General features: G+C 45.8%; 1 long non-coding RNA gene across 2 annotated transcripts in view; it reads right to left on the bottom strand.

The window, feature by feature from the left end:
- LOC112927713 (uncharacterized) overlaps positions 1 to 24,200 on the bottom strand; it is a 66,274-nt gene that overhangs the window by 5,724 nt on the left and 36,350 nt on the right. For both annotated transcript variants that reach the window (XR_012003234.1, XR_003236600.2), the window contains 3 exons: positions 21,613 to 21,695; positions 19,095 to 19,322; positions 4,091 to 4,341 (listed from right to left, as the gene is read on the bottom strand). This is a non-coding gene — a long non-coding RNA (uncharacterized lncRNA). The remainder of the gene's footprint in view (positions 1 to 4,090; positions 4,342 to 19,094; positions 19,323 to 21,612; positions 21,696 to 24,200) is intronic.

Raw genomic sequence — 24,200 nt, 5'->3', positions numbered from 1 at the left:
TAAAGGCTGGGCTTTAGTTAACAGCAAGGCACCCATGTCGATTTCTTAAAGATTTTATTTATTTGAGAGAGAAGGAGAGAGAGAGAGAACAAGCAGGGGTAAGGGCAGAGGGAGAGGGCGAGGGAGAGGGAGAGGCAGGCCCCCCCCCCCCCCCTGAGCTGGGAGCCCGATGTGGGGCTCTATCCCAGGGCCCTGAGATCATGACCCGAGCTGAAGCCAGACTCTTGCCCAACTGAGCCGCCCGGGGGCCCCTCAGTTTCTTAGTTTTGACAAATGGATCACAGCAATGTAAGATATTAATGGGGGATATTGGGAGAAACTCTTGGTACTCTATCTTTGCAACTTTTTTGTGAACCTCCAAATTATTCCAAAATAAACTTATTTTTAAAATGTAAAAACAGGTGTCTCTAACATAGCGCTGCAGGGAAAGTCTCCAGGATAGAAACCCCAATATTGTTTCTGCTTCCAATCAGAAGGGAACCAGAAAACCCGGCCTTCTTCTATGGCCTCTATCAACAGCACGGGAGCAGGGCTAGCAGCGGGCCGGGCTCAGTTATCCGTGTCTTGTCTGCTTGACTAGGAGACGCAGGGCGACCCAGAGGCTGTGAAACGAGGTGTGACATTAACAGCAGCCCTGAGGTTCCCCAGCCTTGATTCCATCCCTCTCTCGATGGATAAACTCCAGCGCTTACCAGAATGTGTACGAGTGATGTATAAACAGTGAGGGTGCAGGAGGGGGTCAGGAGACAATGGTGTTAGCTCCTTGCTCACCGAAGCTTAAAATGAAAGTCCTGCAGGAAATAGGCATTCTCGGGGAGCCTGCCAGGAGGTGCCAAGTGCAAAACACTGCCACCCAAGCAGGCAGGTCTGCTTTCCCTCAGGGCGGCTGCAGACGGTGAGTGCAGCAGCAGCTCAAGGATGATTCCCAAACACACGGGAGAATGGTAAGCTAGTCCTAGTCCAGAGTACTTACCTAGTCTGGCCCCCACAAACCCTGTGAGGTGGGGCTATTGTCCTCCATCTAAAGAGCTAACCCAGTGTGGCGGGGCAGGTGCAGCTGTGTGGCCAGCCGGCTGGTTCGTGGCTGAGCTAGGCCATGGAAGAAGGCCTGCTGGGCCCTGGAGCTCACTCTACTAATCAAGATGCTAAACTGTAAGAACCTCCCGCCCCCAGACCCTGAAACTCTGAAGTCCACCTGGTGGGAAGAGGGTGAGGGAGGACAAGCCTGGGGCCAGCAGTCTGGAAGGAGCATGGGCTTTATTGCCTGCAGCCAGGCTGAGGAATTCCTACCGGAAAGGGGAGGAGGTACCTGGGCTGGTGGGTGAGCCACCCCAGAGAGGTTGGCATGGGGTGAGGTTGGATAGTGGAAGCAAACGCTTGCCTGCTGGGCCCCGAGCGCAGCTGCGCTAATGGGAAGGCATGTGTGCGGCTCAGGAGTTAATCCCCAAAGCAGAGAGGACTTGAGGGCAATCGCTGTAGAGTGAGTTGTGTCCCTCCAGACCCAGAGACTGAAGCCCTGACCCCAATGTGACTGTGTTTGGAGACAAGGCTTTTAGAAGGTAATTAAGGATAAAGAATAATCGGGTCCTGATCCGGGAGGATTGGTGGCTGTGTAAGAATGTGCTTGTACCAAAGAAAGGCCACATGGAGACACAGGGAGAAGGCAGCCATCTCACCGGAAACGGAATCCACCAGACTTGTGGCCTCCAGAACTCTCTATTGCATAAGCCCCCTAGTCTGTCATGTTCTGTTGGGGAGTCCAAACAGAGACCAAGACAGCGGTGCAGACAGGGGGTGCTGCAAGGTCGCACACACGAGACCCCCTCCCCGCTTCCTGGGCAACCAGAGAAAGCTTCCTGGGGGAGGAGGGCCCTGGCTGAGAAGTGGGAATGGAGGAAGGACTGGGGGGAGCTCCCCAGGAAAATGCTGATTGAAGAGGCAAAGCCACCTTCTCAAAATATGTTCTGGAAAGATGCTGTGCTCTTTTCTGTGGTTAAAATTCCACGTTGTGTCAAGAAGATTTATATTTCCATCTTAAAAAAAGAATCATCCCAGGCATTTTAAAAAACCTCTTAAAATTAGAAAATGAGGAGAAACGAGTGGTTGGAGAAGGAGAAATGTGAAGCTGGTGTGTTTACTGCTGTAGACTGGAGGGAGAGTTGCAGGAGGTTCTTGGGTCTCCCCTTCTTCCCGCCCCGAACCCACACTCCGGAGACACAGTGCACGCACCTGCTACAGAGAAAGCCTGCCTGGAGCAAGACGAGGAGACAGCAAGCCCATTTTCTTCTGTTTGGAATGAACCTATTGCTGGGGGGACCAGTGGTGGAAAGAAGGGGTCTGAAGAGACTGCCTTATTTCCTACATTTTGCCCCAAAGTGATTGTCAAGGCTGGCTTTACAGACAGGTGTAGAGTCTGGTTCTGTTCCAAGTGAGGAGACGTCCAGAGTTGCAACCAAGTGCGATCAAAGAGGCCAGGGTCTAAGCCAAACCCCAGGGAGATGTATGGGATCCCTCTGCCAAGGAGGCCTGAGGCAGGAGGACCCAACGAGGGAGCAACTGGCCCTGCGGTCGAGGGTGACCCGGTCATAGACGGCCCCGAAGAGTGGCAGGTCCCTGCTGTGGGGAGGCTTCCTGGGCAAGCCGACCTCCAGGGCCCTCCATGCGGGCCGACGGAGACAGAGCAGCATCCACGCGGACACAGAACACCGAGTACTAAGTCCGCTGGTACCTGGATACTCCCCAGGGTGGAGGAAGAGACCCCAAATTGACCAAAATTAATTTTCCGCCACCTCTGGCAAATGGCACCCGTAAACCCAAATGATGAACAGCAGGATACGAAGGGAGCTTTTATGCTCGTGTGCGGTCATCTGCTACACTTCTCCACGCGACACGATTTTATTCCAAGTTCCTATTGTGAGAAGAAGCACATTCGGAAACAAGGAAGATGCTCCCCCGTGGGTCTGTTTCCTGCCCCAGAACTGAGTGTGGAGATGAAGGAGAGGATTTGTTTCCGGAAAGAGAGCAACAGAAGGTGAGGGTAGAGACGCGCACGACGAAGGCTTCCTGACGGCCTCCTCGCTACCACCCGGGTGCCAAGGGCCCCCCCGAGAAGTCGGACCTCAGCCTCACCGGCAGCAAGTGCCACCGTGTCACCCCTGCCCCCACGGCCCCGTGGACCTTTGCAGGTGGAGGCCCTGCTTGCTCATCTCCGTGCTTAGCACAGGAAGGGATGGAACAAAACAGCGGAAAACAGCGTCCCGATCGCGTAAGAGGAGAAACATGGAGCTGGGGTCTCTTGAATACCATGTGCCGTAAGTTCGCAGCCACAGGTCTTTAAACATATTAATTCTTGGGGCGCCTGGGTGGCTCAGCCGTTGAGCATCTGCCTTCGGCCCAGGGCGTGATCCTGGAGACCCGGGATCGAGTCCCGCGTCGGGCTCCCTGCATGGAGCCTGCTTCTCCCTCTGCCTGTGTCTCTGCCTCTCTCTCTCTCTCTCTCTCTCATGAATAAATAAATAAAATCTTTAAAAAAATAATTAAAAACGTAAGCATATTAATTCTTCAAATACGCCAGCACCCTGAGGCAGATACATTAATTGCATTTTGTAGATGAGCAAACACGCCCAGGGAGGTGAAGCCGTTTTCCCAAAGTCACTCAGCTGGTAAATGGCAGAGAAATTAGTTGAACGCAAATATGTTGTACCCTAAGCCTCTGCTCTCCCCACTGAGCTGGCCGCCCGTGACGGCGGCTGAGGGGTGTCTGTGGGGCGAAGGATCGCTAGCCCCCTCTTGGACAATCACACCCCCCGTCACAGGGTTTTGCTCCCGGAGTGTGTACCTACGGCGCGTCTGGCCTGGGTGAGATGCCGGCCCTCGGCCACCTGTCCGGGGCGCCCGGGGCGGGGGGCCGTGGGAGCAGCCCCCCGACTCCATGGCAAGTCACAGAGCTTAACATGAAAACTGTCAGGAAGGATCCAGTTCAATTAGCATAAAAGCGAATTAGCAATTACCAAGCTGTCAAGTCACAGCAGAGGCTCAGGAATTTCAACAACTATCAAGACATCATTTAAAAATATTTAGTTCCACTTACATCACTCCAGCTGGGGGATCAGATGCTTCTGCTCGGTTAGAGGTGTGCTGTGGGGGACGCATTCCAAGTGCCGGGTGAGCTCCCCCGGCGAGCGGGCTGGACCTGCTGGAGCGCGTCGCTGTGCAGATGGATCCTGTAGTATCTGCTCAGTTAACTGCAGAGCCGACGTGCGCTGGAGGTTGGACGGCGGCCGTCGGGGATTCAGATGGAACAACAAAGCATTTTTACCCGCTCTCCACAGACGGTGTGAACTTTAAATAAGATTAAAAATCCATCAGACCTAAATTTCTCCAATAATTAATAATAGTTGTTGTCTGTAGCGTCCAACTCTGTAACATCTCGGGATCGTCCCTTTTCACACAGAAAATTCTGAATCAGGCCTCGGTGGACAGGGAGTGACAGGCCGTGGTTCCCTGAGGGGAGCAGCTCTCTCTAGGCTATTCCCAGCATCCCTCTCTCTGGGCTGTTCCCAGCATCCCTCTCTCTGACGCTGTTCCCAGCATCCCCCTCTCTGGGGTGTTCCCAGCATCCCTCTCCCTGGGGCTGTTCCCAGCATCCCCCTCTCTGATGCTGTTCCCAGCATCCCTCTCCCTGTGGGTGTTCCCAGCATCCCCCTCTCTGATGCTGTTCCCAGCATCCCTCTCCCTGTGGGTGTTCCCAGCATCCCCCTCTCTGACGCTGTTCCCAGCATCCCCCTCTCCCTGTGGGTGTTCCCAGCATCCCCCTCTCTGACGCTGTTCCCAGCATCCCCCTCTCCCTGGGGCTGTTCCCAGCATCCCTCTCCCTGGGGTGTTCCTGCATCCCCCTCTCTGACGCTGTCGCAGGATCTGTCTTTCTGACCGCGTGTCCCCAGGTCCCCAGCGCAAGGCCAGCCCCGTGCAGCGCCATCTTCCAGTGCCTTCCTCTAAGTGGCCGTCCCCTCTCAGCAAAGTGTCCTTGCGGTCGGCGTCCTGCAGCTGCAGCCCCTCCCCCGCCCAGCAAGGCCGCGAGGACCGAGGACCGGGCCAGGACTTCGGTGTGGCCGAAGGCGCAAGGGGCTCACCGCCCGATGTGCCGGAGGAGTCAAGGCAACAAGACCGATGGCAGCAGCAGCTCCGTCGTGACAGATGACGACAGTCCGAGCTGCAGGCCGCGGCCTTGTGACATAGATGGGATTGTCCCCGTTTTGCAGGTGAAGAAACGGAGGCATAGGGCAGACGTAAGGAACCCGACCGCGTGCTCGACGCCGTATCCCAGCACGACTGCAGCTCTGGAAAGTGCTCGCGTGAGAAAGCCAGTCTCAGAGGGTCACACCCCGTTGGGTCCGGTGCGTCACATTCTGAAGTGGCAAAAGGATAGAACGGAAGCGAGATTCGCTGTTGCCAGGGGCCGGGGAGGGGGTGCAGGAGGGGCGGCAGGAGGGATGGTCCTACGTAGTGTGGAACTGCACCGTCCTGACCGTGGCCTTGGCGGCGTGAGCTTCCCCGTGGTAAGGTCGCACACAACTAAATAGACACACACGCGACGAGGACAAGTGAAACCGAGGTATCTGAGTCGGAGGCATCGATGGTTGTCACCCCCCTGGCTGTGCTGCTGGGCCCTCGGACGAAAATGGGTAAAGGAAACACAAGCTCTCCCTGTGTTACTTCATAGGCTAACTTGTGAATGTATGATCATCTCAAAATAAAGACTTCAACTTTCAAAAAATAGGATTTGTAAAATATGTGCGTGGTGAAGCCTATCGAAATAAGTATTTATCTAAGAGGCCGTGACGTCACGGGCAGATTTGGTAGTTGTCGCAACCTGTCTAACAACTTTTAAAAGTTCTATTTTAAGGTTTTATACACGCTGTGGACTTCAACTGAAAAAGTAAAACAAAAATAATAAAAGTGAATGCATTTTCGCTTTCAAAACAATGTGCTCAGGAATTTACAGGGGCAATTCCCTTCTTGCTGAAAGAACGATGAGGGTGTTTGAGTTCAGCCTTGAAGGATAACGCGTGTCTTGACAGATGAGGTGAAGAAGACAATCCCACGTCGAAAGGACAGAAGCAGAGCTCAGACAGTACAGGACGAATACAGTTTGTCCGTGTCTTCCAGAACTGTCCTGGTCCTATGCAGACAGGACGTCTGGTCCCAATGCACACTTATTGTTCAACTAGGTTGCTATTTAATTTAATTTAATTTAATTTAATTTAATTTAATTTAATTTTGGGGTAAAGCTGCATTCAGTTTTTTCTTTTGTTAAATTATTTTTTTATTGGAGTTCAATTTTCAACATATAGCATATCACCCAGTGCTCATCCCATCAAGTGCCCCTCTCAGTGCCCATCACCCAGTCACCCCAACCCCCCCGCCCACTTCCCCTTCCACTACCCGTTGTTTGTTTCCCAGAGTTAGGAGTCTCTCATGTTCTGTCTCCCTTTCTGATATTTCCTACCCATTTCTTCTCCCTTCTTCTCTATTCCCTTTCACTATCATTTATATTTCCCAAATGAATGAGACCATATAATGTTTGTCCTTCTCTGATTGACTTACTTCACTCAGTATAATACCCTCCAGTTCCATCCACATCGAAGCAAATGGTGGGTATTTGTCGTTTCTAATGGCTGAGGAATATTCCATTGTATACATAGACCACAGCTTCTCCATCCATCATCTTTCGATGGACACCGAGGCTCCTTCCACAGTCTGGCTATTGTGGACATTGCTGCTAGAAACATCGGGGTGCAGGTGTCCCGGCGTTTCACTGCCTCTGTATCTTTGGGATAAATCCCCAACAGTGCAATTGCTGGGTCGTAGGGCAGGTCTATTTTTAACTCTTTGAGGAACCTCCACACAGTTTCCAGAGTGGCTGCACCAGTTCACATTCCCACCAACAGTGCAGGACGGTTCCCCTTTATCCACAGTGCAGGACGGTTCCCCTTTATCCACATCCTCTCCAACATTTGTCATTTCCTGTCTTGCTAATTTTCCCCATTCTCACTGGTGTGAGGTGGGATCTCATTATGGTTTTGATTTGTATTTCCCTGATGGCAAGTGATGCAGAGCATTTTCTCATGTGCTTGTTGGCCATGTCTATGTCTTCCACTGTGAGATTTCTGTTCATGTCTTTTGCCCTTTTCATGATTGGGTTGTTTGTTTCTTTGCTGTTGAGTTTAATAAGTTCTTTATAGATCTTGGAAACTAGCCCTTTATCTGATATGTCATTTGCAAATACCTTCTCCCATTCTGTAGGTTGTCTTTTAGTTTTGTTGACTGTTTCTTTTGCTGTGCAGAAGCTTTTTATCTTGATGAAGTCCCAATAGTTCATTTTTGCTTTTGTTTCTTTTGCCTTCGTGGATGTATCTTGCAAGAAGTTGCTGTGGCCAAGTTCAAAAAGGGTGTTGCCTGTGTTCTCCTCTAGGACTTTGATGGATTCTTATCTCACATTTAGATCTTTGTTGTCTTTTTTAAAGTTTTTTCTACTTATTTAAAAATCCTGTGTGTGTGTGTGTCCCCATGCCCTGGTCCTTTCAGTGCCCTACTTTATAGGGCTGTTATGGGCACCAAGCAGCACAGTATACAGCAAAGTGCCTTGCACATAGCAAGGTGCTACAAAGATGTGAATTGCTAATATTGATGAACTCATTTACTCGAAGGTGTAGTTACTGATAACGGCTTCCTGTCCTGCTCTTTGAGGACAGTCATCGTGGCAGGCGGTCCAGGGTGGTAGTTAGGAGCAGAGGCTCTGAGAAAGGCAGACCTGATTCAGACTCCTGGTCTGCCACTACATGAAGAGAACCTTATCACCTTGTGCAAACAGCTTCACCCTTTCAAAGCTCAGTGTCCTGATCTGTGAACGGGAATAAGAGAACCTCACAGGGTGGTTGTGAGAATGTCATAAAGTGAGACAATTAAGCAAAATACACTACATTTAATAAGATAATTCCCATAAGGTACAGAAAATATATGTCTCTTCACTATTATTAATATTTAAAAGGAATGTGCAGATGAAAAGCTGCCCTTTCCAGGCTCGGATGGGCACAGGAGTCTCTGGGGGGTGGGGGTGGGGGGTGGAGCCAGCTAGCACTTCGCCAAGCGGCATCGCCTTTACCAAACCACTGGGGGTGCCTATTGAGATTGCACATCCTCAGGCACATCCTGGAGGAGGCGACTGAGGACCAAGGTCAGGGGCAGAGGGCGGGGCGGCCTCACTGCTCCCAGCTGTCCCTCCCCTGCCATCGCTCCCCTCAGCTCCAGGGTTGCTCTGTGACTCCCAGACTCCTTCTGCCCTAAGGTGAGAGTATGGAGCTTCTCTTCAAGGGAGAGGAAGTAACCCCTGGGCCGGGCTTAGACGCACCCCACTTCCAAAGCCACACTCTTCCGCCCCATCCTCCCTCACCTGGGTTCAGCCACGGAGCTCCATCCCCGCATCCTAAAGCTCTTGTACGTTGAAAACAGTTTTTCTCATAGCCTTGATATTGATGAACAGCCAGGCTACAAAGAAAACCCTTAGTTTACCTTTTTTCTCTTATTTTTAAAACGCTTGCTTCACTGTTGGCTTGGCTTTGCACCTTATTCTTGAAAAGTCTAATCCCAGTCTCATCTGTTTGCTTTTGTGCCTTTCGGCTGGAAGCCTTGATATATTTTGTTTATCTTTGAATCTAAAAGTTTCACTGCATATGTCTTGGCGTTGATTGTTCTGAGTTAGGTTTTTCGGGTACCCAGTGAACCCCTTCTATTTGCGCATAGAACTAGAATGGGGGTTTTTGTAGAAAAAGTGGGAGTTTTTGCAGCGAATTTTCTTGGATTCTAATTTTAAATATTAGCTCTGTCTTATTTTACTTCTTTCCTCGGGGCCCCCAGAAACACAGATGTAATTCCCTGTTTGTCCTTCCCACAACTTATTCTCTGATCCTATTTGCATCCACCTTTATATCAGTCTTTTTTGGGGGTGTTTTTCTGCCTTTCTTCCATGCCTCTTAATAAACTAGCATTTGAGGATACTCTCCCTTGAGAATCTTATAACTTTTTCTGCATTTCTGAAATATTTTTAACTCTCTTATTTTTTTTTTTCTGAACTCCATCACCCTTTTCTTTATTTCTTCTTGGTATTTTTCTTTTAAAATCTCTCTTAGTTTTTGAACTTCTGATTCAAAGTGGTTTTATCCTCAAATGCATATTTGAACAGATTTCATTCTATTTGAACTGTTGTTTTATGATTTTTCTGAGTCAAGTCTGTCTCGGTGGCTGCATATTAAGAATTGTCTTCTGGTCTGAGGCATTGCCAAGTCTGTACGGATCCGCTGATCTTTCTCAGAGTCGTGTTGTGGTGATTTACTGGATTCCTAGCTGAATGGCACTTTGTCCTGTCAGGACAGGAAGGTCCAGATACTTGAGTGGATCTTGTTTGTTTGGTTTGGCAGTGAGGGGAGTGCTTGCACATCCTTCCATGTTTGGTCCTCTTTTGTTTTACAGGACCTTCAACTTTCTCCTCTGGTTTCTTCCCCCCTCCATCACTCAGTTTTTTAAAGATGCCTTCCTTGCCCCTTTCCTCTCCCCTTCCCTCCTCCCTCCTTCCTGTTTCCTTTCTCCACCCAGAAGCCAGTGTTTTCACACAGATCCTTCAAACTACACATCATTTTGAGTCCCTTCCTATAGTCCACTTCTGATCTACCCTATTACACCCTGTGTTTTCATATTGAGATGTGTTTTGTCTTTCCAATAGTGGCCTTGACCAACCTCAGGACCCCTCACCAGCACTCGTCTTCTCTCTTGCTTCAGTTTTTCTTACCTTGGTTTTACTTGTTGTAAGACCTGAGGTCCAGTAAATGTAGGGCAAGACCGTGAGAAATTGTGTTGTTGGATTTGGTGGGATTTTCCTCTCTTAACGTTATTTTGAAGACTGGCCAATTCTCTGCCTTTAAATTTTTCTGAGAGTGAACATATACAGGGATTTTTTTTTCCCTCAGAGCATTAGAAATGAAGACGAACTTCCTAATTCCTTTTAGGAAGCAAACATAACATTGATACTGCGCCTGATAAGGATGGGAGGAATGTAGGAAAGCTACAAACCAGTATCACTTGTGAGTATCGAAGCAAACATGCTAAATAAAATATTAGCCAGCAGAATCCAATACCACTTTAAGAAAACACTTAAGAAATGAACAAGCCGACTTCATTCCAACAATGCAATATTTACAACATGTGGGTTTACATAGATTAACCACAGGGCTCAGTCATATAGGTTTTGCCAAGTCATCGTGAACATACAGAGCATCAGCTTGCCAAATGAATGGAGGAATATGAATTATACATCCAAAAACCCACCCAGACAGGATGCGAAGCTTTTAGATGATATTTGTTAAAATTGAATTAGTAGAAACATAGAAGCACATTTAGGGCAGGGCTCTAACTCTTGCTGGATGAGTTTCAAACACATTCGTGCCCATATTAACCCGGCCTCCTTCTCTGAGCTGTGTAGATGGTGTCCTTGTCCCACGAGGGCAGAGTCCAACCACCCTCAGGTGCCCTCCCAGCAGCTGTTCTCCCCAGTGCTCGTCTCCTGTGGTCTGTACCGAGCCACACGTCTGTAGACTGAGCTACCCTGCTGGGTTTGGTCCATCCCTCGTCCCTCCCACTGCTGTGCCTCACCTACCTCACCCTGGTGTCAGATGAAAATGGCACTAGCAGGCAGTACAAAGAAGTTAGTCTTAGAGTCTAGGCCCTGCTGTACTTAGTAGATGTGACATTTTAAACAAATCGTGTAATGTTCTTCTACCTCTGATTCCTTGTCTACAAAATAGGTCTTCATCCTTCCCGGGGTTGTCATAAGGTTGGAATGATCTTATCTTTTGAAAGGAAGAAAGAACCACATAAAGAAATGTGCAGCCTTGGTGAGCAAGGAAAGATGTGGTGGCTGTCAGTGCAAGATTTTGGCCAGGAAGTCTGCCGATTATTACAATTTAATCAAAAATACATCCCAGGGCACCGGGGTCGTTCAGTTGGTTGAGTGTCTGCCTTTGGATCAGGGTGTGATCCCGGGGTCCTGGGGATCAAGCTCCAAATCAGGCTCCTTGCAGGGAGCCTGCTTCTCCCTCTCCCTATGTCTCTGCTCGGTGTCTGTGTCTCTCATGAATAAATAAATAAAATCTTTAAAAAAAAAAGAGAATACATCCTAATTCTCCCCCCACCCCAAGTCTAAATTTACAGGAAGTTCTAACTGCTTTCATTCAATCAAATAAAGCAAACGTCTCATTTCACTCATCCTTTCCAAACAGAGAAGATTCCTAGGAACAATTATAGGAAGAAATCACATGATAGAAACAGTTCTCCTGTGACTAATCTTGTGGAATACCTGTCTGTCTCCTCCTCGGGTTCCAGAACAATCTCCCACTGAGAACAAAGCCAACTGACATGCTCCTCCCCACGCAGAGAATACACAGGCTCATTCCTGAGGCTTGAACACCCACCATCTCTCCAACAAACAAAAGCCTGGCATTTGTGCAGGCACTTTTTTTTTTTTTTTAAGGTCAAAATACTGAGTAAAGATCGAAGACATTTGAATTTGAAATATATAAATCCCTGATATTTTAGATTGGGATCTCTGCCTAGGACCACAAAAGAACATTCAAGTGTTCAGACATACATCTGCAGCATGGGGTGGGCTCCCTTTACCCTCAAAATCCCTGTCGAAAGAGGTCTACATAATACAAGCCCACTTGCATCTTGGTAGCTGACTAGATGACAAAATCTCTTCAACAGTTTCTTCATTCATTTAAAAGAAAAAAAAAAGTTTATTGAGTGTCCAGTATGTGGCAGGCAGGCATTGAGCTGTGTGTCAGCAGCCCAGCATAGAACCCCAGGTGGGGTCAGCGCCTGCAGGGACAGTCGAGCCTGACAGACTCAGACATTAATCCAATAACCATGCAAGCACGTTATTGCTCTGCCCCGAGGTGAGGGTGTCCAGGAGGGCTTCCGGGTCCAGCCCTGGCCTCTAGATGTGACAGACTGTGTGTCCCCTCAAAATTCATGTATTGAAATCCTCACCACACCCCCAATGTGATAGAGTTAAGTACAGAGGGCCCACCTTCATGAATGGAATTAGTGCTTTGTTTTGTTTTAATATTTATTTATGAGAGAGAGAGCACGGGGAGGTGGGGGTGGGGAGGTAAGGAGCAGAAGGAGAGGATTAAACAGACTCCATGCTGAGTGTGGAGCCTGATGTAGGGCTTGATCTCAGGACCTTTAGATCATGACCTGAGCCAAAACCAAGAGTCCAAATGCTTAACCAACCAAGCCACCCAGGTGCCCTGGATTAGTGTTTTCATAAAAGGGACCCTAGACAGCTCCCTCACTCTCTCTTTTCACCATGTGAGGGCACAGTAAGATTGCCATCTGTGAACCAGGAAGCAGGTTCTAACCCGACCCCAAATCTGACATCTTGATCTGAAACTTCCCATCCTCCAGAACTGTACAAAACAGATGTTTGTTGTTTAAGCCACCCTGTCTACAGTGCGTTGCTGTAACAGCACAAACTGACCAAGATAGTAAATATTGAATAGGTGGGTGTTCAGTCTGAGCCCTGAAGGATGAAATAGTTAACCAGGCTGTGGCAGGGAGAAGAGTGGTCTGGGAAAAAGGAAAGGCTTGTGCAAATGTCCAGAGGCAGGAGCGAGAGTAACCATTTTGCTCTAAGGAAGAAAGCTCGGTATGGCTGGCAGGCAGAGAGCGGGGCAGGCAGTGGTGAGAGATGAGGGGGGACATCATTAGGGGCCACCATTCGCAGAACCATGAACTGACTGTGAGTCCTGTCAGTTCCCCTCATTTTTATCATTCTCACTCACACATATTTAATTCTTAAGTTACTGGTATTAGGTACTAACAGAGATTAACGAGACTCTGGCCTGCTCTCGAGAGTTTTGCTGCCTCTTGAAACAACTTTCTTCAAAATACACAGCAAGTAGAAAATCACTGTGCAATGGTACTGGGCATAATATTCATGCAGATAAACAGCACCTGGAGGGATAATGCCTGACAGTTTGCGCACCACTTTATACACACCAGCCGTTATTTATGTGCTAATATTATTTTTTGGGAGAAAAAGCGTGAGAGAGAGCGTGTGGATACATATAAGCAGGGAGGGAGGGGCAGAGGGAGAGAGAGAATCTCAAGCAGGCTCCACACTCAGCATGTGGGGTTCAAACTCACAACCCTGAGATCATGACCTGAGCCAAAATCAGGAATCAGATGCCCAACCGACTGAGCTCCCCAGGTGCCCCTGTGGACTAACATTCTTGAAAAACAACATAGTCCTACAATAGTTCTCAGCCCTGCTGAGTTTCCCAGGTAGGCATCACCTCAGTTCTCCAAAAAAACACAATTAAAATTCCAAGGGAAGAATCTCATTAGGACTTAATCCAAGTCCAACTATTCTGTGCTACATACCTCCACAAGCCCAGAAATACAAGGAGGAGAGAGACCTTCTCCCATGCCTGAGAGAGGAGCTAGGCAACGCTGTCATACTTAACACAAGTGGGGTGCAGAGTTCTAGAATCACCAACTGTGAGAGCTGGGTGGGGTCCCAAAGATAGTGTTATTCACACTTTTCTTCCTACAAATGAGAAGGGTGCGGTCCAGAGAAGGCAAATGCCCTTCATGAGCGCACTCACACAGGTAATGGAAAGCAGACTCTAGAACTAAGTCTTTGGACTCAACAGTCCAGCGATCCTTCTATATCACCACGGTAGCTCCTGGTATGAATCTACACCATACTGATAAGACGATAAGATATCTAAGCTGACCTCTCTTGCCTCTCTGTGTTGTCTTTAATGATGGATTTCCCATCATCCTTTCTAAGTCAAGATCTCCAATAGTCTCCAGAAGACCCCACCTGCACTTTCAAGGTCACTTACGACCTTACTACACACCTAAAGATCCAACCAGAAGAAGGATGTGGAGGGATTAGAAAGATGAGCGCTGGGTGTTGTTCTGTATGTTGGCAAATTGAACACCAATAAAAAATAAATTTATTATTTTTTAAAAAAAGTGTATTTCCCTCCCTATTGGTGAGGATGCTGCCAGTAATAGGAAGAAGAATGTTCTTTTCTTACCTAATAAAACCTTCCAAGACAAGATGGCTCCACGGTTAGTTAACCCAGTGACTCCGTAACATCTTCAAAGACCCCAGTTCTTTCTACCGACCCCCTTTGACATGCTCAGCAGGTTGACCCGTCTTTAGGCCAGCTATCCTCAGGGTTGCAAGATGCCGCGGCTATCTGGGCATCACATCCAATTCTCACAAGGGCTAGAAGAGGTTCTTAGCTGAGAGAGTTGTTTCTCAACTAGGGGAGAAACCATCGAAACCAATCGCAGAAAAGGCGAATGAGACCTCAGTGACTGGACCGACCTTCCTCTAGTCCCACGGTGGCCGAGTGGACATCTAGACAAAAACTAGCCAAGAGGAGGGAGAGATGGATTTTGAACACCGAGCCAGCCGCCCACTTTCCCCTCCTGGGTTCCAAGCACCTCTTTCTTTTTTCCCCTCATACCATTTCATTTTTAGTCACCATAAGCAAGGACTTTGAATGCCAACAGCACAGTCATTACAGAGGAGCTCTGTTCTACCAAGACAACAGGCGTGCCCTGTGGAGTTTATTACAATGGATTTAAATTCCATTTCATTTGGTTTAGTAGAAAAGTCATATTCAAAACTCACATTTTCCTCCCCTCTGGGGGCCTCCACTGTTCAGATTCATACCACCAATAAGCAGTCTTAAAAGCCTGTCAGATAATATAAATGAAAATGAGAACAAGAAAGATTTCTGTGCTATTTGTCCTTAATATCCTAGGGCAAGACTTGGATTTGTTTATTTGGAACAATATCGCGGCTTGCAAAGCCCGTGAAAAACTCTCAGTGCTATGACATCTAATAAATGCAGCTCTTAAAAACAAAATGCTTACAGGAAGGGAGTTTCTTTGTTATTCTGTAGCTTTAAAAAAAAAAACTAACAAATAAAGTTAAATGTGATGCCTCTAAAGCATCAGACGGTTTTAGCATCCGTGCTGCAACATAAGACGCTGTTTCACAGAATAAGCAAATCCAGGGACTACTGGCCATTTTACCAGAGCGCTTTCTGCTGTGAAAATACACTCCCCTAGAATGCTCTCTCTCGCCCTTCCTTCTGTTTCTAAAATGTTGTTTTTAATTTCCTGAAAAACACTCTTCAGTGTGGTGAAGCATCAAGGCGGCGATGCTCCCACCCTCCCCTACGTCCCCACCCCATCCACAGGCTTGTCTACAAGACTCACCTGTCACTTCTCTGGACTTTGTATCTTTTCTCCTACCTCCGTTCCTTGGCATAAGACGCCCCTCCGTCAAAAGCACCCTCCCCACCGCTGCTCCCCTCCTTGCTCGGATGATTCAACTCATCCTGCCTCTTCGCTTCCAGGAACAAGTCCTTAATGCCCACCCCGACTGCCATCAACTGTGTGCTGGGACACTTGGTGACTCCTCTTTGCACTGGATGACCTCTCATTGCATCTACTACTCTGGCAAAGTCAGCTTCGCCATGGGCGCTGCCCTGGGCCCCGCACTTTCGGGGTGCTGCTCTGATTTTCCCCAGCTACTCCCCTCCCCGTGGGCCAAGGCCGAGGAGAGGTACCCACCTGGAGCTCATGGCCCTCTCAATCCAGACTGTGGTCCAGGTGCCCAGGCTTTCAGAATTCCCATTCAAATGACCCCAAGTCTGCTCCCAGGCACACCCTCCCAAAGGGGACACCTGCTGGGTGGGCACACCTCTGGGGCCCAGGAAGAGCCAAGCGGTGGTTGTTTGAGAGCCTGGGGGCAGCTGAGGCTCCTCACTCCCAAGCACAGGGAGGGAAGGATCGGCCACATCTTGGTGTTCAGGTCAGTCCTGGGCTGGAGGTCATCATGAGGCCACTTTTCCACATGAGACCCTGACTCACCCAACCAAGAATTCTAAAATCCATCCTTGCCTACCAGGCATTCCTGTCAGGGTAGGAGAGGGGATGTGCTTTATCTAACAACCAACCCCTAGCAGGTGGGCGGACCGCAGGCCTCCACCGGTGCCCCCGCCGGGCCCTGCAAGCACTAGGGGCAGGTCTGGGAACGGCCCCTCAAGTGATGCTTGGAATGACTGGCTCCTGGGAGGGCTGTTGGCTAGTGCAGGTCGCCCTCCAGACTGCAGGACATTGGCTGAGGTCACCTGTGTGTGGAGTCACCAGGCAGCTTTCCCCAGGGGATGCCACCCACTGTCCCCCCAGCGCCTTTTCCTGAGAACTTCTCACAGAGTTGGCAAAGTACCACGAGAACGAAGTGTGAGTTCCAATCAGGTTGCTATTTAATATAAAACATTTCTGTTGGAAATTTGCCTCCTGGTAATACTTACATTTCAGTTTTTGAGATTATTTTTAATTTTGAGGAAAATTATTGTGTCACAATCAAGTCTAAGGAAGATGTCCCGCAGGGCTGTGGCGGCACAACACAGTCTGCTGTCTGCTGAATCTCAGCATCATGGGCTGTACACTCCTAGCGACAGGCCTGGTGGTCACAGTTTTGTAACTTCACATACTCTGGGCCAGCGGGCTCCCAAATGCTGAGGCATAGACACAACCCAGAACCACCAAAAGTGGTCTGGGGCGGGCACCAGGTCTGCCTTGGTCAGGATTTTGTGTTTGGGTTTCGTTCTGTTTGGTTTTAGCTTCCCAGATGATTCCAAGGGACTTTGTGTGGGGACCATTGCCCCAAACTAGAAAGAAGTAGAGGTTTCAATTCAGCAGACCCTCATCACATGCCGGGCACCATGTGATCACACATGTGATCGTGTTTTTCATCTTCCCGGCAATCCTGTGAGGTGGGAATACTTATTCTCCTTCTCCAGCGGATGAGAAAACTGAGGTGACAAGTTTGGGTGACGCTCAAGATCGCAAAGCAGGTTAACAGTGAATCTAGGGCTTAACTCAAGACTTCTGGCTTGAAGCCCAGCAGCCTTCCAGGGGAGCACCAGCAAATGGCAGGCTTGAGAAATTGCTGGGCCCAATCACAGTGTTAGCAGAAAGGTTTATGGCTTAGCTTTCTCTTCAGAGACGTCAGTTTGTCAGGATAATTCCTAGTGGCTGTGCATCCTCTACATTTAAGAAGAAGCCTGGCAATAGCACTTAGAAATTCAAGTGACTCCATCAATGATGGAATCAAGGCTGGCAAAGGGAAGGCACGGCGTTTCTAAAGATGCCGGTTTCTGAGGCAATAATAGACCATCACTGCAGGGAAAAGCTCTCATTCCATTAACAACACTGTTTAATGCAAGAACGTGAAAAAGCTTTTAAAGCTTTAAGAGCAAACGCAGGAATTTTTCCCTTTTCAAAAGTAGCTCCCCCAGCAAAAGCTCTGCCCTTAGAATGGTCCCCAAAGGATATTTCTTGCCATTAATTTTGCCGTCATAACTGCACGGCTTGCTCGCCACACTTCCTCCCGATAAAACTGGAGCACGCACACTGTATGTTCAGAGATAACTTGAGAGATGAAATCTGCTTTTACGGACTGCTGTCACCCGTCTCCCAAATGGCCTCTTCTCTCCGGCAGAAGGAACTCGGGACTCGCCCACCTTCCTTCTTGTCTCCCCATCGCCTTCTCTGGTTGAGAAGCCCAGACTCTGCTCTCTTCCTGAGAGGCCCATTGTTCTGCGTTCCAACCACATGCACCCCTCTCTCCATTCTCCTTTCATTCATTTCGTGGATGTTTTCTTGGGCCTCTTTTCTTTCTAGATGTGCTGGTTCCCTGGCTACTCTGATATTTCCAGGGAGCAAAGGGAAGGGCCGCCAGTCCTAAAGTTTAGCATTAAGTCTAAAGACGTTTTTGGGGTCTCCCACTTCTCTTCAGGGACACCCCTTCTTGGGTGTCTCTTCAGCACCATTCTTTGCTTGGATAAACATCTCTGGGTAGATACATGGTTTTATACACAAATGTTTACAGACTGTATAACTGGTCCTGCACTATGCTTCAAAAATATATATATAATAGGTATAAAAGTTATATTCTATTCATAAAATAGAATATAATATTTAGTATATAATATATACCTAAATTTGCAGGGTATTGATTTATATATATACTTTTTTTACACAACCGCTTTTCTGAATTACCTAATATTTATATAGATTTTTTCATTGTTGGTTCTTTTTTTGTTTTTTGTTTTTTTTTTTGTTGTTGTTGTTTTTTCCATTGTTGGTTCTTTTGGGCTTTTCCGCTAAACAATTATTTAAAAAATGTGACAATAACAATTATCTTACCTCTTCCTTTCTACTTTGTTTACCTCACTTCTCCTTCTCATCTAATTGGCTTCAGCTATTTAACAATGTTAACTAATAGTGTGATACATAGAGCATTCATAAAGATTAACCATGTGCTCAGGTCATAGAGGGAATCTTAGTAAATTTGAAGAATTGAAATTATACAAACAATACCTTCTCATCATAATACAATAAGAGCAGTGATGTTAATAATAAAATAAACAAGAAAGTCTCTACTCTCTGGAATTAAGGTTCATACTATTAAAGAATTCTTGGGGCAAACAGAAACTACAAAATGAATTTATACAACTTCTTGAAAATAAAATGGACTGAAAACATATCAGAATCACAAAAGCCAATTATCAAAGGAAAATATATCATATTAATGTCATGTATTAGTATAGTGTTAGTCCGGATAAGAGAGTAAACTAAAAGAAACAGAAGAAAAAAACCTAATAAAGATAAAACAATTAAAAGAATTAGAAAAAAGAACAGTAGAAGTAATAATAACAAATCTGGTTCAGTAGGTGAAAACCCTCAACAAAAAAAGCAAATCATCAGCTAACCTAATGGGAAAGAAAATACGAATATACAAAGTTAGAAACGACAAGTGGGAAATAGCCATTAGAACAGATACTTCCAAAAAAATTGTGAGACTACTATGTAGAATTCTACGTAAGTAAATTTGAAGACATGGATAAAATGGAAAATACTCTACAAAAATGACAGCTTACCAGACTGGCACCAGTGGAGATGATTCACACTGCCATTGCCATGCCTCAGGCCCATGTGACTTCATGGACTTTCACAGGTTCAAATATTGAGCCATACACATGATGAAGAAAAGCACAGACCCATCCTGCTGATGACCATCAATGCAAAAACCTTAACTAGGAAATTAACAGCCAGAATCCAACAGCTCATTAAAAAAATGATCCACCATGATCAAGTCCAGTTCATCCCTGAAATGGAAAGTTGATTCAATATCAGAAAATTCATTTACACAATCCATAATATTAATAGTGCTAAGAAACAAATCATAGACAAGGCATTTGATAAAGGTCCAAAACTCATTCATGTCAAATAATAAAATAGGAATTAAAAGGTATCTTCTTAATATGATTTCATAATATATGTACATATATTTATAATCCAGAATTGCATTAAATGGAAAACGCTTGAAGATTTTCACTAAAGTCAAGAACAAGGATGGCTTTTGTTACCATTACTGTTCAGCGCTGTATTGAAGTATTAGCCAATGCAATTAGTCAAGAGAAAACAAAAAGAGGCTTAAGAATTAGAAAGGAAGAGGTAGAATTTTCACTATCTACAAATCATGTGACTTTTATCTGTGGAAAACCCCAAAACACCAATGGAAAAACTGCTACATAAATATAATTGAGTTAAGTAGCAAGTTACAAAATGAACATGGAAATATCAATAGCTTTCATATGTAAAAACAGAAACCATTTTAAAGCATGCTCCATTCATATAGCAAAAAAAGGAAAGAAACTATGAATACTCAAGTGTAAAGTTAACAGTAAGTGTCTGTCACATTTGTGTTCTCTGGGAAGTGGATGCCAAGATGGAGTCGGGAGTGCAGAAAGTTGAGCAAGGAAGAGGCTGGGTGGGAAGGGGACAGCTCTCAGACCCCTCCTGTGTGACAGACAGTCTCTGCCACCCAGAGTTAGAGTCGTCCTGTGTCGGACTGAGGTGGCCAGGCTCTTCAGGTGGCCTTGCTCAGTCGACCAGGGCTCCCCTGAGAATAATATAACTGGCACAAAAGCTGAGGTGGACTCTGTGATATTTTGTGATTTATAATAAGAAATGTGTATTTGGTCTCCTTCCCATTTCTGGCAGAGTTTCTGAAACCCTTGGAATTTCCTAAGTGTTGAGAGCAATAAAGTGTTTTTTGTAATGTTAATGAGGTGACTTTGAGCCCCACCAAAGGACAGGGCTGGTTGCCAGGCTGGTTCCAATCCATGTGAACAGAAGGTCGGAGGTGTCAGGCCCACTGCCTAATCTGCTGGGAGGTGGGGGGAATATTGCAAACGCAATAATCAGAGGAGTTAATGACCAATGATTTGACCAATCATAATTAAAAAATGAAGCCTTGGGGATCCCTGGGTGGCGCAGCGGTTTGGCGCCTGCCTTTGGCCCAGGGCGCGATCCTGGAGTCCCGGGATCGAATCCCACGTCTGGCTCCCGGTGCATGGAGCCTGCTTCTCCCTCTGCCTGTGACTCTGCTTCTCTCTCTCTCTCTGTGTGTGACTATCATAAATAAAAAAAATAATAATAAAAAAAAAGCCAGTTGATCTGATAAAAAAAAAAAAATGAAGCCTCTATAAATGCCCAAAAGGACGGGGTTCAGAATGTCTGGGTTGCAGAACACGTGGAGATTTAGGAAGAGAGGCACCCTAGAGAAGGCATGGAAGCTCTGTACCCTTGCCCCAAATCCTGGCACTATGCATCTCATCCATCTGTATGTTCCTAAGCTATATCTTTTTTATTTTTTTCAAAGATTTTATTTATTTATTCATGGGAGACACACACACACACACAGAGGCAGAGACACAGGCAGAGGGAGAAGTAGGCTCCACGCAGGGAGCCCGACGTGGGACTCGATCCCATGAGTCTCCAGGATCAGGCCCTGGGCTGAAAGCGGTGCTAAGCAACTGAGCCACCTGGGCTGCCCTCTTTTTATTTATTTTTTTAAAGATTTCTTTACTTATTAGAGAGTGTGGGGGGTGGGGCAGAGGTGAGGAAGAGAGAGAATATTAAGCAGACCCCACATTGAGTGCAGAGCCTGACATGGGGCTCAATCTCACGACCCTGAGATCACGACCTGAGCTGAAACCAAGAGTTGGACATTTAACCAACTGTACCACCCAGGTGCCCATATATCCTTTTATAATAAACCTGTAATCCAATAAGTAAAATGTTTCTCTGAGTTCTGTTAATTAATCTAGCAAATTAATCTAACCCAGGAGAATGACCTTCTGAATGAACCTCCCACCTATGGCAAGTTGGTCAGAAGCCCAGATGACAACCTGAACTTGCTACCAGCATCTGAAGGGAGGGGAGGGTGGTGCAGTCCTTACCCTGTGGAGTCTGACACTATCTCCAGGTAAGGAGTGTTAGAATTGTGTGGATTGTAGGACACTCAGCTGGTGTCTGAGAATTGCTGTGTGGTGGGAGGAAACCCACACATATTTTGGAATTGGGTACAAAATCGTATCCTGACAAAAGTACCTGCTGGAGGCTGTCAGCTGACCACCTGTTCCTAACTGAAAAGATATCTGAGCAGCATCTGTGTCTTCCAGAACACCCAAAACCTACATGAGAAAAAAAGAAATCCCTCTTGAGAAAACAAAAGAATGTGAACAAATAGAATGACATCCTGTTCTTTGATAAGCAAACTCAATACCATAGAGATGTTAATAGATGGAAATGGGATCCAATAATTAAGTTATGGACGGGAAATACAATCCAATAAAAATATCATCAGAGTTTTCGTTTGTTTGCTGGAGCTCAACAAGTTGATTATGAAATTCATTTGGAAGAAAAGCAAGCAAGCAAAAAACAAGCAATTTTTAACATTTTAAAAATTGTTATCTATAGGAAGAGAGAAGGAATAGGATAAAGAGAGCAGGTTTAGATGTTGACTTCCTTGAATATACCTGTTTTATAGATTTGATAAATATTTTATGTATTTTATTTTATGTATTTATGTATGTAAATATTTTATGTATTTTAAAACATTAAACTTTAAAAAGCAATACTTTAAAATAAGAGCAAAATGAAACAGATTACTCTAAGTCTCTGAGGTGTAACCTTCCCCATAAAGAACACTATTTCAAATTACTTTAAAGCATAGCATCTTGATTTTACCTATTGAGTGGGAGACAGCCTCCTGAACAAAAGAAACACCCCTCCTCCAAAAAAAGAGCTTAAACTGATTTTTGCTATTCATATTGTTGGTCATAGTTTTTGTAGCATTATTCTGGAACTACTGTGTGTGTATTCATGGGATAAAAAAATAAGCAATTATGTTCAAGTCAGTGAAACTGGGATTTTTGGAGTGGGAGAAGGAAGTATAGTGTAAAATCAACAAGCTTAGCAAAAACTGTGTAGGTCTGTAATCTGCTGGTGCTGGCCACTGAACAAAACTGGAAACAATGACTAATCCAGAAATAAGATGCTCCCCCTAGCTCCAAGTTGTGGTCAGTAAAAGGAAGCCATGCCTCCTTGGAGAAATAACTCCAGGTCTGGGGCGGGCAACGTGAAGGAGAGCCTAGAACATCTGTCACACCAGAAGGCAACGAAGTTATCAAAGATTACTAGAGTCATGGTGGATGAATTTAGGAGTAAAGAGCTCAATATTGGATAATTTGAGCATAAGATTAATCATTTCAAAAGGTGAAAACACATCAAATATGTCTAAAATAGTAATCTCATAATTATTGAGAAAACAAAACACAAAATTCCTCATTGGTCATCTTGGGATAATACTAGGAAACCAACTCTGGAAAACTGGCAAATTAAAATAAAGAATGAAGCATTTTTCCTACCATTCCCACATGAACCATATCTTGGGATAGCCAAATAGTTGATGAAAAGAATTTTCTTTCTATTGAAGGATGCCAACTTAAGAAGAAATGGTAAAATTAGAATATTACCACCTAGCAACCTACAAGGAATTAATAGATCTCAACAAGCATCATCAAAGACTGCTAACATCACAAAAACAGACAACCAGATACCACATGTCTCCTGATGGAAATACATAGCACCCCTATGGAGCAGACTTTCCTCCAAATTAAATCGAAGTCAGATTAAGTTTTTAGATCTAACTACCAATTTATGAGAAAAACAGTGGACAGAGGAACATGTCAAATGACACCATGAGGATGTAAGCAGCAAAATCCATTCTGTGGGATATCGGACAGGACAAACAACTGGGTTTCTTCACAATAGCAAAGCATGGGGGTGAGGTGGGAGCAGAGCACTACCCTAGATGACAAGAGTCCTAATATTCTTAGGTGGAGACTCTTGTCAACCACTCTCCATGTAGAGTTTTATTTTCTCATACATTGGAACAGTTTAAGCAGTATTTGGATTTTCTGTTTTTGAAATTTTTTTGTATCACTGTCCTATGAATCATCTGGACCTTGTATTATTTGTTTTGGAGGTAGCTCTTTGACAATTGTTTCTTTTCAGTCCTCAATAATTTATCTATTTTAGATTTTCTAGCTCCTCTGAGGTCATTCTCAGGCATTCATAATTTCATAGGATATTGATAATCCCATCCAGATGCTCAACTGTATTTGCAGAGAGTTTGAACAAATAGTAGGTTGGACCATGAGTTGCCATCAACAATTTCATATGGTTCCATCCAATAATTATTTATTTTTTGAGAGAGAGAGAGAGAAAGAGAGAAAGAGAACACATGTGAGCAGGGAGTAGGAAGGGGCAGAGGGATAGGGAGAGAAGGTCCAGCAGTCTCCACATCCACCATAAGCCCAATGTGGGGCTTGATCTATGCATTACCCTGATCTCATGACCTGAGCGAAGATAAAGAGTTGAACTCTTAACTGAGCCACCCAGGTGCCCCTCCATCCAATAATTTTGAGCAGAATTATTTTGTTTTATTTGATTGCTCCATTCTCATATCTTATTTTGTACATTTGTGTTTTCCTTCTTTTTAGAGATTAGATTAGCTAATGGTTTATCCTTTTTATTTCATTCTTTAACCTTAAAAAATCAACTTTTTGGATTTAACTACCATTGTTATGTTTTCTGGTTCATTTTGTTACTGACTTTATTAACTCCTTCCTTCT

The sequence above is a fragment of the Vulpes vulpes genome, chromosome 8, assembly GCF_048418805.1.
Source record: "Vulpes vulpes isolate BD-2025 chromosome 8, VulVul3, whole genome shotgun sequence".
NCBI lineage: Eukaryota > Metazoa > Chordata > Mammalia > Carnivora > Canidae > Vulpes > Vulpes vulpes.
This window is presented reverse-complemented; position numbering and strand designations above follow the sequence as displayed.